The sequence below is a fragment of the Vombatus ursinus genome, unplaced genomic scaffold (genome assembly GCF_900497805.2).
Source record: "Vombatus ursinus unplaced genomic scaffold, bare-nosed wombat genome assembly UNPS02014802.1, whole genome shotgun sequence".
NCBI lineage: Eukaryota > Metazoa > Chordata > Mammalia > Diprotodontia > Vombatidae > Vombatus > Vombatus ursinus.
In genome coordinates, this window is record NW_020954580.1 from 22,377,925 (window position 1) to 22,390,619 (window position 12,695).

The 12,695-nt window shown below is 37.6% G+C and overlaps 1 protein-coding gene across 1 annotated transcript in view; it reads right to left on the reverse strand.

Annotated features, from left to right (window-relative positions):
• The window catches only part of CD28 (CD28 molecule), a 44,041-nt gene that overhangs the window by 15,626 nt on the left and 15,720 nt on the right, over positions 1–12,695 (reverse strand). The window lies entirely within an intron of this gene.

The window sequence follows — 12,695 nt, forward strand, 5'->3', positions numbered from 1 at the left end:
GGCGGGGTTGGGAGCTAATTGTTTTGACTCAACTTTTAAAGTCCAGCCTTCAACTGGAAACCTGACAGATAGATACGAGGGAATTAAAACATATTTTAAGACATTTGGTATTTTATTCATCTTAAATTAGGGTAGGGAGGTTAAAAAAAAAAAGCAAAAAATAGATCACTTGCTTTAATTTTTTTTTGCACTGTCACTGCTGCTGAGACTAACCTTCCTGAAAGAGATGCCACATTTGTCACCTCAGGATTAACTAGTTTGTTTGTTTCTTTTTCATCCATACCTGTGATATCAACTAGGTGGTGTAGGGGATAGAGAGAGTGCTGGATATGCAGTCAGGAAGACTTGAGTTCAAACCCTGACTGAAATACATGCTAGCTATGTAAACCTGGGAAAGTCACTTAATCCCTCCTAGCCTCAGTTTCCTAATCTATAAAATGGGGGTAATAATAGCATCTACCTCACAGGGTTGGTGTGATGATCAAACATCTGTAAAGTGGTTTTCAATCCTTAAAATGCTACATAAATGCTACATACTATTATTCATTGGTATACAAAAGTGCTAGTAAAAAAACATTGTCTGCCAAGGCAGATCAGAACCTATCTGCTCTTCAACTTACAGTATCAGAGTTACCAAGAACTGAAAGATCAAGTGACTTGCCCAGGGTCACATAGCTAGAGGTAGACCTTAAACTCAGATCTTCCTGATTCTGAGGGCTGGAACTATTAAAGCAAAAGAGTCTCCTCTCCCTAAAGAGATGCAGTCACTAACTCCAGAATGTTTTCCCTTTTTGCTACTTCCCTGTCTCTCTGTTCCTAAGATGCGTAAAGATTCTGTAAGTGTGCATGCAAGCTGTGGTGACCTTACTGGTACAGTATAGTAGGAAACAAAAATACGTAAGGTACTTCATTGTGAAACATTTCACACGGACTATAGAACCTTGTAGATTTCTATCCTTAACAAAATGCCTTTACCCACTGGCAGGCACTAGGGTTAAGGTTACTAGTGTGAAGATTTAGACTATAAGGAAAAAAGCCTATGCTGGTGTGACTTGGGTAGGAGAGTCTAAAGCTGTTTATGAAATATTCTCTCCTCTTGTTATGTTGTCACATCCTTAGTGGAAGTGGATGGAATTAGTCAATAACTTATATTAAGTCCTTGTAGGCTAAGCCCTAGACTAACTAATTTCTAACAAAAACCACCCTTCCTGGCACCTGTCCTTTGCTGTTGTTGTTTTGGGTTTGTTTGTTTTTTGGTTTTTTGGGTTTTTTTTTTAGATTAAATAGCAGAACTATTTTAAGGTGGGGGGAGTGCAGCTAAGTGGCACAGTGGCTAGTCAGGAAGACTCATCTTTCTAAGTTCAAATCTGGCCTCAGACACTTACTAACTGTGTGACCCTGGACAAGTCACTTAACTTTATTTGCCTCAGTTACCTCATCTGTAAAATGAGCCACGGAAAGAAATGGCAAACCACTCCAGTATCTTGCCCCCCTCCAAAAAAAAAAGCCTAAATGGAGTCATGAAGAGTTGGACGTGATTGAAAAATGACTGAACAACAACATAGAAAAAATAAATGTTTTTATAAAGTCTCTAGATCTCTATCTAGTATGCCACTTTGCCACCAAAACAGATCTAAAAAAGGTCACTAAGAGCTTTCCTTTCAACTAGGCAACATAAAGAGCTATTGGCCCTATTCTTTTTTGTAATAAGTTTTTATTGATACTTTCTGTTTCTTACATCACCATGGTTATCACAAGGCTCTCTCCCCCTCCCAGAGAGCCATTCCACATGACAAATAGTATTTTTTTTAGAAAGGAAAAAAACAATCTGCACAACTGATCAATATATTGAAAAAGTCCAAAAACATATGCAATGTGTAGCACCAGTGGACCTCCCACCTCCACAGAGGTTTGGAGTGTCTTCTCATATCTCTTCATTTTGAGTCCTGCTTGATCTTTATAATTTTGTTATATTTACTTGTGATTTTTTGGTGTGTAATTGTTCTTTCTTTTTACATTGTTGTAGTCACTGTATATATTGTTTTCTTGGCTCTGCTTACTTCACTCTGCATCATCTCATATAGATCTTTCCATGCTTCTCTATAGTCATCACAATACATCATTTCTTACAGCACAGTAATATTCCATTGCATTCATGTACCACAATTTGTTTAGCCATTCCCCAATTGATGAGCATCTACTTTGCTTGCACTACTTAGCTATTGCCAAAAGTGCTAGTATAAATATTTTGGAGTATATGAGGGCTTTCTTCTAATCAATTACTTCCTTGAGGAATAAACCAAGGAATGACTTCTCTGATTCAAAAGGTATTGGCCCTATTCTTAATGGAGATCTTGATGAGGAGATTCCTCAGTCTTTTCAGGGATTTCATGACCATCACCATCATGGAAACTTTTTAGATCATCCTTACAAAACTAAGTTCTGGGAAGACCTAGGTCTTTGTGCTCTCTAGGTTGTATTTATATTGCATCAACATCACTACTGAGCCCATTGATTTGAGGGATGGTCAAATAAATTGTACTACTATGCCATTAAGAAGTTACACATGTGAAGAATACAAGGAGAAAAGGGAATACTTTTTTGAACTGATGCAAAGTGATGCAAGAAGAACCAGGAGAATTATAAATGCAATAACTGCAACAAGGTAAAGGGAAAGAATAACAAACTGAAACTGAACATTGTGTAATTATAATGGGACAGTTAGGTGATATAATGGCTAGGGTGCTGGATTTGAAGTCATGAAGACATGAGTTCAAATCCTGTCTCATGTATTTATTAGTTGTGTTACACTGCACAGCCTCAGTTTCCTTGTTATTAAAATAAAGATAACAATAACATCTACTTCATCAGTTTGTTGTGAGGAGCAAAAGAGATAATATAAATAAAATGCTTTGCAAACATTAAAGCATTATGTTATTATTAATGACTGAGTCTGACCCCAAAAAAGAGCTGTGAGTACACCTCCCTTCTTTCTCTGCAAAATTTCGGGGCAAGGAGCAAAATGTTGTATATAAGACTTAATGATTGTGTTGATTAATTTTGCTTGAATGCTTTTTTTCCCTGCTTTTTTTATTTCTTGTTCTAGGAGATGAATATCTTGGTGGAGAGGAAGGCAGCAATATATTAGGAAATCAAAGTGATATAAAAATTTTTAAAAATCAATAAAAATTAAAATTTTTAAAAAGTATTGAAAGAGAGAGCAAGTCAGTAAAACTCCAGAGTTGGCTGGCACAAAGAGCTAATTTGACTAATATCTTAATTTCCTACTTAACCTACTAGGTAATCATTGTTTGTTTATTTGTTAAATTAAATGATCATTGATCATCATGTAAAAACATTCTAAAATTCAGAACAACCCCTAAGATAATAAGGTTGATTTTTTTAAAAGGATCTATTCTAAACATTCTGAAAGTGAGGCCAAAAGAATTGTTTTAAGGGTCTACAAATACATGAAACAATTTGACCATGTTAGCTGATCCAGGATTGGTTCAAATGGTGCTACAAGTAATTGGAACCAACCCTCCTAAAGGAAAGCCACAGTCACCTTGGGAGGCCAGAACAGAACAGGTTTAATTATTATAGATGAGTCTTGCAAAGCCACCCATAGCTCTGAAGGATCTAATACAGAATCCTTGTTCATGACAGGTTTTTATAATCAAACAGCTTTGTGGATTTGACTTGAATTTCAGGAAAAAAAAACAAAAGGAAGAGTTTTGTTTTGTCATAATAGATATTTTTTTGATACTTGCGTAAAAATTACTTTTTCCTTCCTACCTTTTACCATTGAAAAACCAGGTAAAATCCAAACTTTTCCAAGAAGCTATCTTGGGCTCTGAAGATAAATATTGGGAGTGGTGTTGTTTGGGTTTCTTTGGGCATGGTGAAGTGGTTCCTAGGTAGGATGATTGGATGGAGTTAAAATATCATTGTCTCCTCATTTCCTTTGGGATTAATTCCAAACTCCTGAACCTGACACTCAAGAGTTTCAACAGTCTGGCTTTCCCAGCCTAGTCTTCCCCTACTTCCTTGCAGGTACTCCCCACTTTACCCAAAAAATCTCTATGTAGCATAACACAAACATAATATGAGCATCCCAACTACATGTCTTTGTTTATACTGTCCCCTTTCATCTCTGCCAATCCTAATTTAATCCATTTATTTATTCATTCATCCAACTGGTATTTATCTAGTACAGTATACACAAGGCACATTGCTAGTCTCTGGGGATACAAATGCACAAAGGAGAGTCTCTGCCCTTGAGGTACTTACATTCTATCAGGGAAAACACCTTTTATGAAGTTAAGTAAATAAAAAGTAAATATAAAATAAATAAAAAGTAATTTGGGGAAAAGAGAGCACTAACAACTAGGGGAGATAAGGAAATACTTTGTACAGGAAGTGACACTTTAGCTGAGCCTTAAAGGAAACTAGAGAATCTAAGAGGTGGAGGTGGAGAATACATTCCAAGCATGAGAAACAACCTGTGCTGAAACAGGAAGATGAGAGATGCCCTGTACACAGCAAATAGAACACTTTGACTAGAGCAAAGGGTGCATGAAGGAGAGTAATGTACAAGAAGCCTGGAAAGGTGAGCTGGAGCCGGATTGTAAAATGTTTTTTTAAATGCCAAAGACAAGACCTTGCATGTTTGTTTTCTCAGAGACAATAGGGAGTTATTGGAGCTTTTTGAGCAGGCAAATAACATGATCAGACCTATGCTTGAGAGGGGAGAAAATGGAGAGTGGAGATCAGTTAGGAGGTGATTACAATAGATTAAGTGAGAAGTGATAAGGGCCTGAACCAGCATGATGGCTATTTGAGTGGTAAGAAAGTGATGGATGACGATAAGAGAAAAAGAGAAGAGAGAGGGGAGAGAAGAGAGAAAGGAGGAGCAGGAGAGAGAGAGCACAAAGCCACTCAATTTTTATTTTGCCTCTATTCTCTCTGTATTTCTGTTTTCCCTGCCAAGAATGATCACTGGAAATGATAGAACACAAAAATGACTGACAGAGAATTACAGTTATCTTGGTTACCAAAATAAGGAAGGCAGCAGTAAGAGAGCATCTAGCTGCTCCTGATGAAAGACGCTTGGTCCAGATAAACTACACAACATCCTTGAGTAGACAAAGAAGGGGCAGATGTGGTTGTTGACCCACTCTCAGTGATATTTGAAAGAACATGAGAAATGGGAGATGTATTATAAGACAAGAAAAGTGCCAGTTCCCATTTTTTGAAAGAGGGAATAGAACAGAGTGTGCAAACTTTACACCAGAGAGATTGACTCCTATTCTTAGAAAATCTCAGAATGGATCATTACAGAGAAGGTTGGTGAACAACTAGGAAAGGAAGTCATGATTCAAGAGAGCTGTACAGTTCATCAAGAAGGGGTCATGCTAGACTAACCTTATTTCCTTTTCTTTTACAGGTATATAGTTGGTGCTTAATAAATGTTTGTTATCCTCCTCCTCATGATTAGAACTGTCCAAAAGTACTGCCCCAGAAGATGGTAGGTTCTCCCTTCTTGGTCTTTAAGCAGAAATTACACTACTTGTTGTATATCTTATCATATGCTCTTTATTGCTTATTTGTGAATCTTAGATTGCATGAAGTTCCAGGAATTCATAATGTTTCAAAGAAAATAGAATTGTTTAGCTTTCAATTTTTCTCTGCTTCCCCTTTATTGCTGGAAATGGAAAGCATTACTTCTCAAATTAATCTTCGGGTATCAGACCTTCCCTCTTCCTCTTTAAGTGTCTTCTCTTTCTGATTCATCCTTTCCCAGAAGGGATGGCAGGAGTAATTAAGCTTATGTCTCTGTCATACTAAATCAACTTATTACAAAAGAGAAGATTCAATCAATCAACTAATTTTTAAAATCTAGTTGATGTCAAATGACTGGCTTGCCTGATGGTTTCTCTTTCTGACCTATTTCACAGATGGTTGGGGTGCCATGTTTAGTATTTTGCTTTAAAATGGTCTCTGAACCAAGGCATGGAGAGAGGAAGAAGCAACTTCAAATCTCTCTTCCTTCAAACTTCTGTTTGGCTGCAAAAGTAAGAAAGATGAAAAACTACTTATCAGCTTCCTACCAGCTGGCTAATGCAAGCTTAGATATTTGCCACAAATAATCAGCAAATCTATAGTCCATCTCCAATAAAACTGAGGACTGTCTATTCTCCCATGAGGAAATTGCTCACTTGAGAACATGAGAATTAATTTCCAATGGTCTAATCTCTGTGCCTATTAGCAAGTCCAGTCACACTCATCAGTGGAATAAGACATCTCTTGTATGGTACAATTGCTTGAAATTCCTTTAAAGGGGGATGACTCTCTTTGTCTCTACGGGACAAAGGCTTAAGTTGCAGATATCTCTTGCAAAGGTAGTACGTTGACTTAAATTGGTAAAATGATGATACTTTACCTCTGTTCATCATAAGAGCTACAAGGGAACTCATAGGTCATCTAATCCAATCCCTTCATTCTATAAATGAAGAATCTGAGGTTCAGAGAATTTAAGTAACTTGCCCAGTCTCTCAAAACTATCAAGTGGAGGAGTCAGAATTTGAACTTAGGTCCAAAGCATTGATATTCAGCACACTTCTCTCTGTGTCATGCTTAGAACAAATAGTTTAACAGTTTACAATCCACTTTCAGATCTGTGATTTCATTTCATCTTTATTACAGCCCTGTGAGGTAGACAGGAAAGATGTTATTATCTTTGCTTTATAGGCAAGAAAACTGAAGCCCAGAGTGATGACTGGACATACCTAATACCACATGGCTAGTTAGTGGCAGGAAGAGATTGTAAGAGAGCCTTCAAAGTCACACTTAAGATCTAAGCAATTGACAACTAGTTCCTTTCCAAAGATTGAGTAGTGGGACAAGAAGTGCCTGAAAATAGAAAGAATAGAAGGATCCTCTAGAGAAACAAAAGGGAAAAGAGAGTCTAGTACTGGGGGTTGGGTTTTAAATCACTATTTTACCAAGACCAACCCTGCATAGACTCAAAGAATCAAACTATTTGAACTTGAAGAGACTTTAGAGCTAGCTCATCTAGCCTACTCCCTCCTTTTACAAATAAGGAAACTGAGGTACAGAGAAACAAAGTAACTGGTCCAAGAATACACATTTGGTTAGTAGCAGAGACAGAAGAGCTTCCTCCGTTTTATTATTTTGCAATCTAGAGGAAATTATTTTAAGCCATGCCCGAACAAGAAAGCTATTTCTAAATACAAGTTTCCCACAATGTGGTTTTGTATACTCAACAAGGTGAGCTCATGTAGCAGTCTTATTAGAAAAATCTGAGTTCCTTAATTTAGAGATTTTTTTTGATCCAAAAGATATTTCCCTTCTAGAAAGAGGTATCGACATGAATGACCTATAAAAATTATTTCATGTGCAGAAGTAATTTGCCCTATCGTTCAACTTTAACTTGGTCAAGATACACAATATGATTGCAGCCTATTGCAATTGACTTCTCTTTCCAGCCTCTGCCTTTACCAATCCCTCCTCCTCCAAAAAGCTACCAAATTGATATTCCTAAAGCATAGATCTGATGATGTCTCTTTCCTACTTAAGAAGCTTTGTGGCCCTCTGTTGCCTCTAGGTTAGCATTAAAATGTCTCAGATTGGCGTTGAAAGTCTTTCACAATCTAGTTTTAGGCCATCTTTCCAGATTTACTTCACATAACTCTCACACATGCATTCTACATCTTAATCAAACAGTCCTGCTTGTTGTTATCTGTCCATGATGTTATATCTCCCACCTTTGAGTTTTTGTATATCCTGTCTCTCATGCTTAGAATATTCACACTCCTCGTTCCTATTTCTTGGCATCTCTACCTCCTTTCAAGGTTCAGGTTCCTGATTCTTATTCTTCCCCTCCCCTTATCCCTTCCCCCCAGCCCAGTCATTTTTTCTTTGGTTCCCAAGTCTTTTAAAAACCACTTTTGGAGATTTGCTTTCTCTTGCCTCTTCCTCTTCCTCCTGCCCCCACCTTACCTGAGTATCAGAGATGGAAATCAAACTCTCTCACTCAGTCTAGCAAGGTTCAAAGTCCTGCCCACCATACAGGTTACTGCCCTTCCAAATTTCTTTGTATTTACTCATCTGTGTACTCCTGTGTTCACAAAGAAGAAGGTAAACTCCTTGGCAACAAGGACTGTGAACCTAATACAGGGTTTTTCAGATGTTAAATGCTTTTGAATTAAATTGAATTGAATTGTCAGCTTAACTATTAGGTATCCATATAAAGTTACTTTCCAATCTAAGCTTTACCTGATTGTCTCATGAAAGACTAGGGAAGGGGTGGGGAAATCTAAGGAAATGCATTATATTTATTAATTTAAAAAGAGGCTTTTCTCTTTTAAAATATATATTATAATCTTCCCCTTTCCTCTGATAGTACCACAGAAAGAGAAAATAGCATAGTGAAGGCTGATGCTTGCATGCTTTCTACCAAGGATTACGTACCCCAGAAGGCTTTGAAAGAAGACGTATGAGCACAGGTCCACAACATAAGTAATTCTTGGCTTTGATTATGTAATATGAAATTAGGGATCATCGAGAAGAATCCAATAAATATGCAGACAGGAAATTTATTCAACTTTAGAAATTGGTAAGTACAAACTAGGTTCAGCCCATTTATACTGCTGTCACTTAATTCTCTGATTTTATAAATTAAAATTATTTTTCTCCAGAATTAAACATACGACATGAAAGCCAGAAGAAAATAAAAGCTTTCTCTTCTCATAACTTTTCTCACACATGGTACAAAAATGTTGCAGAGTCCATCACAGACATAAACCTCCCTCTTGACCCAAAGATAAACTTAATTATGTTATTGTGATCTCCTGGGTTCATTTTTGCCTCTCTGCCATCATACTCTTTAACACTGCTTTTCAGCATTCATGCAGGGTTCAGCAACTCCAGAGAGCAAACAGGCATTTTGTCCATTGACTTTTAGGAAGACTTACATGTTCTGTGCCTTTAGGGGATGAAAAACAGAAGCACAAGTGCTTGTCCCAACCAGACACTTGCTCCAGGGCGCAGCATTATAGGAATTTGCCCAATCTGCTATGGAAAGCCCTGCCTTGAATTCATTAATAGCTACCAATAAAGCCCTTGGGTCCACCTACTGAGTTTTAGAGACCACAAAGAGTAATGTGTTTTGCCCATAATCTGAACTGCCACCCAGGCCCATTTGGTTTTACTAAAGCCCTCTATCTTGAGTTTCCTCCTTTTGCAAGGAACAGTTATCCTAAACACATTATATATGTGCCTAATGACGGAAGGTAACTAAGTAACCTGCTTTCTTCCCCTTTCCTACACATACTTTTGGAGAATTTCTTTTTCCACATTCTGCTGGAAGGCTCCCAAAGACTAAAATTTTTTTCAGATTTACTTATCTTTAATTTTATATGTGCCTAAAATATTATTTTGTTTCAAAAATCCTTTTACCCATCCACAAAAACAACAAAAATAACCATTTGTTGAAGACCTACTATGTGGAGGGTGCTATCAAGATTCTTTTAACTCAGATGGCTCCACTTCTAGGGCTGCTATCTGGTCTAACCCAAGCATACGATAAATGATGTGTTGACTTATTTTTACTTTCTGGTATATATACCTTGGTAATAATAATAATAACTGTTGTTATTATAGCAGTAGTAGTAGCTAGCATTTTTAGAATATGTCATGGTTTGGTTTCCAAACTACTATACATGTATTTTAATTATTTAAAATATGAAAAAAATGTCAAAGTACAGACAGTATCAGCCCATATCTTTGACCAGTCCATTCTTGTGACTACCCACTATGCATGTAGGTTAAAAGAGAAAGATCTTATAGTATCCAAATCCTGAAGGACCATAAATCTTAAATATCACTAAGACTTATATAAGTGCTTATGAAGTTTGCAGAGTATTTCATATACATTAACTCATTTGATCTTCATAACACTTCTTTGATGTAGTACTATAAGTATTATTACAGATAATGAAACTGAGGCTCAAATAGACTTAAACCTACAGATATCTTTCCAGAATCCATTAAAGCAATCTTTCCCTCATTTGGAATGTAAGCTCTTTGAGGGCAGGGCCTGTTTCTTTTTGTTTCCATGTTGTTTGTCACATGGAATGTTGACCATCCATATCTCTCCCATCCTATACTTGTGCAGTTAACTGTTTTAACCTGTGTGAGAGAGTTCACATTTATGCCATTGACATGTTCACTGGCACATGGTAAGTGCTTTTTGACTTGACTTAATCTGACCCTCATTCAATTCAAGTCAACAAGCATTTATTAAGCACCTACAATGTGCAAAGCATTGAACTGGCAATGCAAAGATAAAACAAAAAGCAATATCTTCATGGAATTTACATTCTACTGGTGAAATGTAACAATTACACAGATAAATGAGTACAATATAGTTTGAGGAAGAAGAGGGCACATTCCATAACTAGATGTAAGAAAAGTATTTTGCAAACATCAAAGCCCAATCTTATCACCTTGGGCAAATAATTTATCTACTATGGGCCTCAGTTTCCTCACCTATAAAATTGGAGGGGGGTCGAATTGGATGATTTTTAAGTTCTTTTTCATTTCTAAATATATTTCTAAATCATATGATCATATGATAAATGTGAGTTATTGATACCAACTTTCAGACAGAGCCTGAAAGTTCAGAGATACCAAAATATCCCCTTATCCTTGTACTTGTCAAGTCATTGAGAAAATACAACTATTTTTTGAGCCAACTCAAAGGGTGATGGGGAAAAAGGAATGCAGCTCCACTTAAATGGTCATGTGATTTCAAGCAAAAAAATACTGAGGGGTACTGTGGCATGGTGGAAAGAGCACCTGATTTGGAGTGCAAGGACCTGGGTTAACATCCTAACTTTGCTGCTTGTTACCTGTGTGACTTTGGGCAAGTCACTCACCCTCTATGAGTCTCTGTTACCTTACCTGCTAAATGATTGGGTGGGACTAGATGGCCTCTATGGAATGTTCCAGCTCCAACTCTCTGATCCAGTGATCACCTTAGCTGCCATGTCACTGTGCTGACTTAGACTTACAAGTCCACTAGTTTTTCACATGGAATATTGACCAATCATGTCTCTCCCATCCTCTTCTTGTGTAGTTGATTATTGTAACCTACATGTAAGAGTTCAGGGGCAGCTTGATGGCTCAGTGGATAGAGTGCCAGGCCTGGAGTCAAGAAGACCTGAGTTCAAATGCAGCCTCAGACACTTACTAGCTGTGTGACCCTGGGCAAGTCATTTAACCCTGTATGCCCAAGTTTCATCACCTATAAAATGAGCTAGAGAAGGAAATGGCAAACCACTCCTGTATCTTTGCCAAGAAAACCCCAAATGGGGTCATGAAGAGTCAGACACGACTGAAAAAAATGACTAAACAACAACAGGAGTTTACACTTATCCCACACTGACGTTGTCTGTCCACTGACATTCTTTATGACCAAGAGTAAATTTCCTCGAGTTTCAGTTTCCTCATCTGTAAAACAAGGGAGTTGAGCTCTATGGTTTCTGGATTTGTAATCTTATTATCCTAAATGTTATCTCATTAGACTTGGCACATCTTTAAAGCTTGTCCAGATCTTTTTGGACCCTGATAGCATCATGACTTTCATTTCTGTCCTTTTAAGTAGCTTATTGATTTAAAGACCATATAGTCTAACCTTCTCAATTTATAAATGAGGCAACTGGGGCCCAGAGAGCAAGTCATCCAAAGTCATATTGGTATTAAGTAGCAGAACTGGAAAAGGATGGGGGAGACCTAGCTAGACAATAGTTTAAGTAAAAAAAAAAATACATACATACATACACACACGTGTATATATACACATAGGTGTATATATTTATATGAAATATAGGTTTTAGTGGGCTACAAAGTCAATGAATCAACAGTGTCTCATAGCAACCAAAAAAACCCAAACATAATCTTAGCCTATGTTAGTAGATGCATAATATCCAAAACAACAGAAGTGATAGTTCCACCATACTCTGCCCTTGACACACCACATGTAAAGAACTGTATTCAGCTCTTCCTCTAAGTTCTTCCTTTCTTCAACGCCCTGCCCTTTCCTCATCTCTTTTTCAGCTCCCTCTCGTGTGCTGTCTTCCCCCTTTGCAATGTAAGCTCCATGAGGTCAGGGACCATCTTTCTTTTTGCTTACGTTTGTGTCCCTAGAATTTAGCAAGTGCTTAATCTGTGCTTGTTGTTGTTCAGTCATATCTGACTTTTCATGACCCTGTTTGGGGTTTTCTCGGCAAAGATACTGGAGTGGTTTGCCATGTCCTTCTCTGGCTCATTTCACAAATGAAGAAACGGAGGCAAACAGGGTTAAGTGACTTGCCCAGGGTCACGCAGCTAGTAAGTGTCTAAGGCCAGATTTAAACTCAGGAAGATGAGTCTTCCTGAATCCAGGCCCAGTGCTCTATTCACTGCACCATCTAACTACCTCGAAGAAATATAGAGAAAAGAGAAACAGTTATATGTGATGACTAATTGGATACGTGGGATAAGGGAAAATGAGGAATAGAAGATAAGCTGCAATCACAAACTCAGGAGATGAAGAATGATGGTGCCTCCAACAAAGTGAGTTTTGGGGATATGGTTTGGATGTGTTGAGTTTGAGATGCCTCCTAGACTTA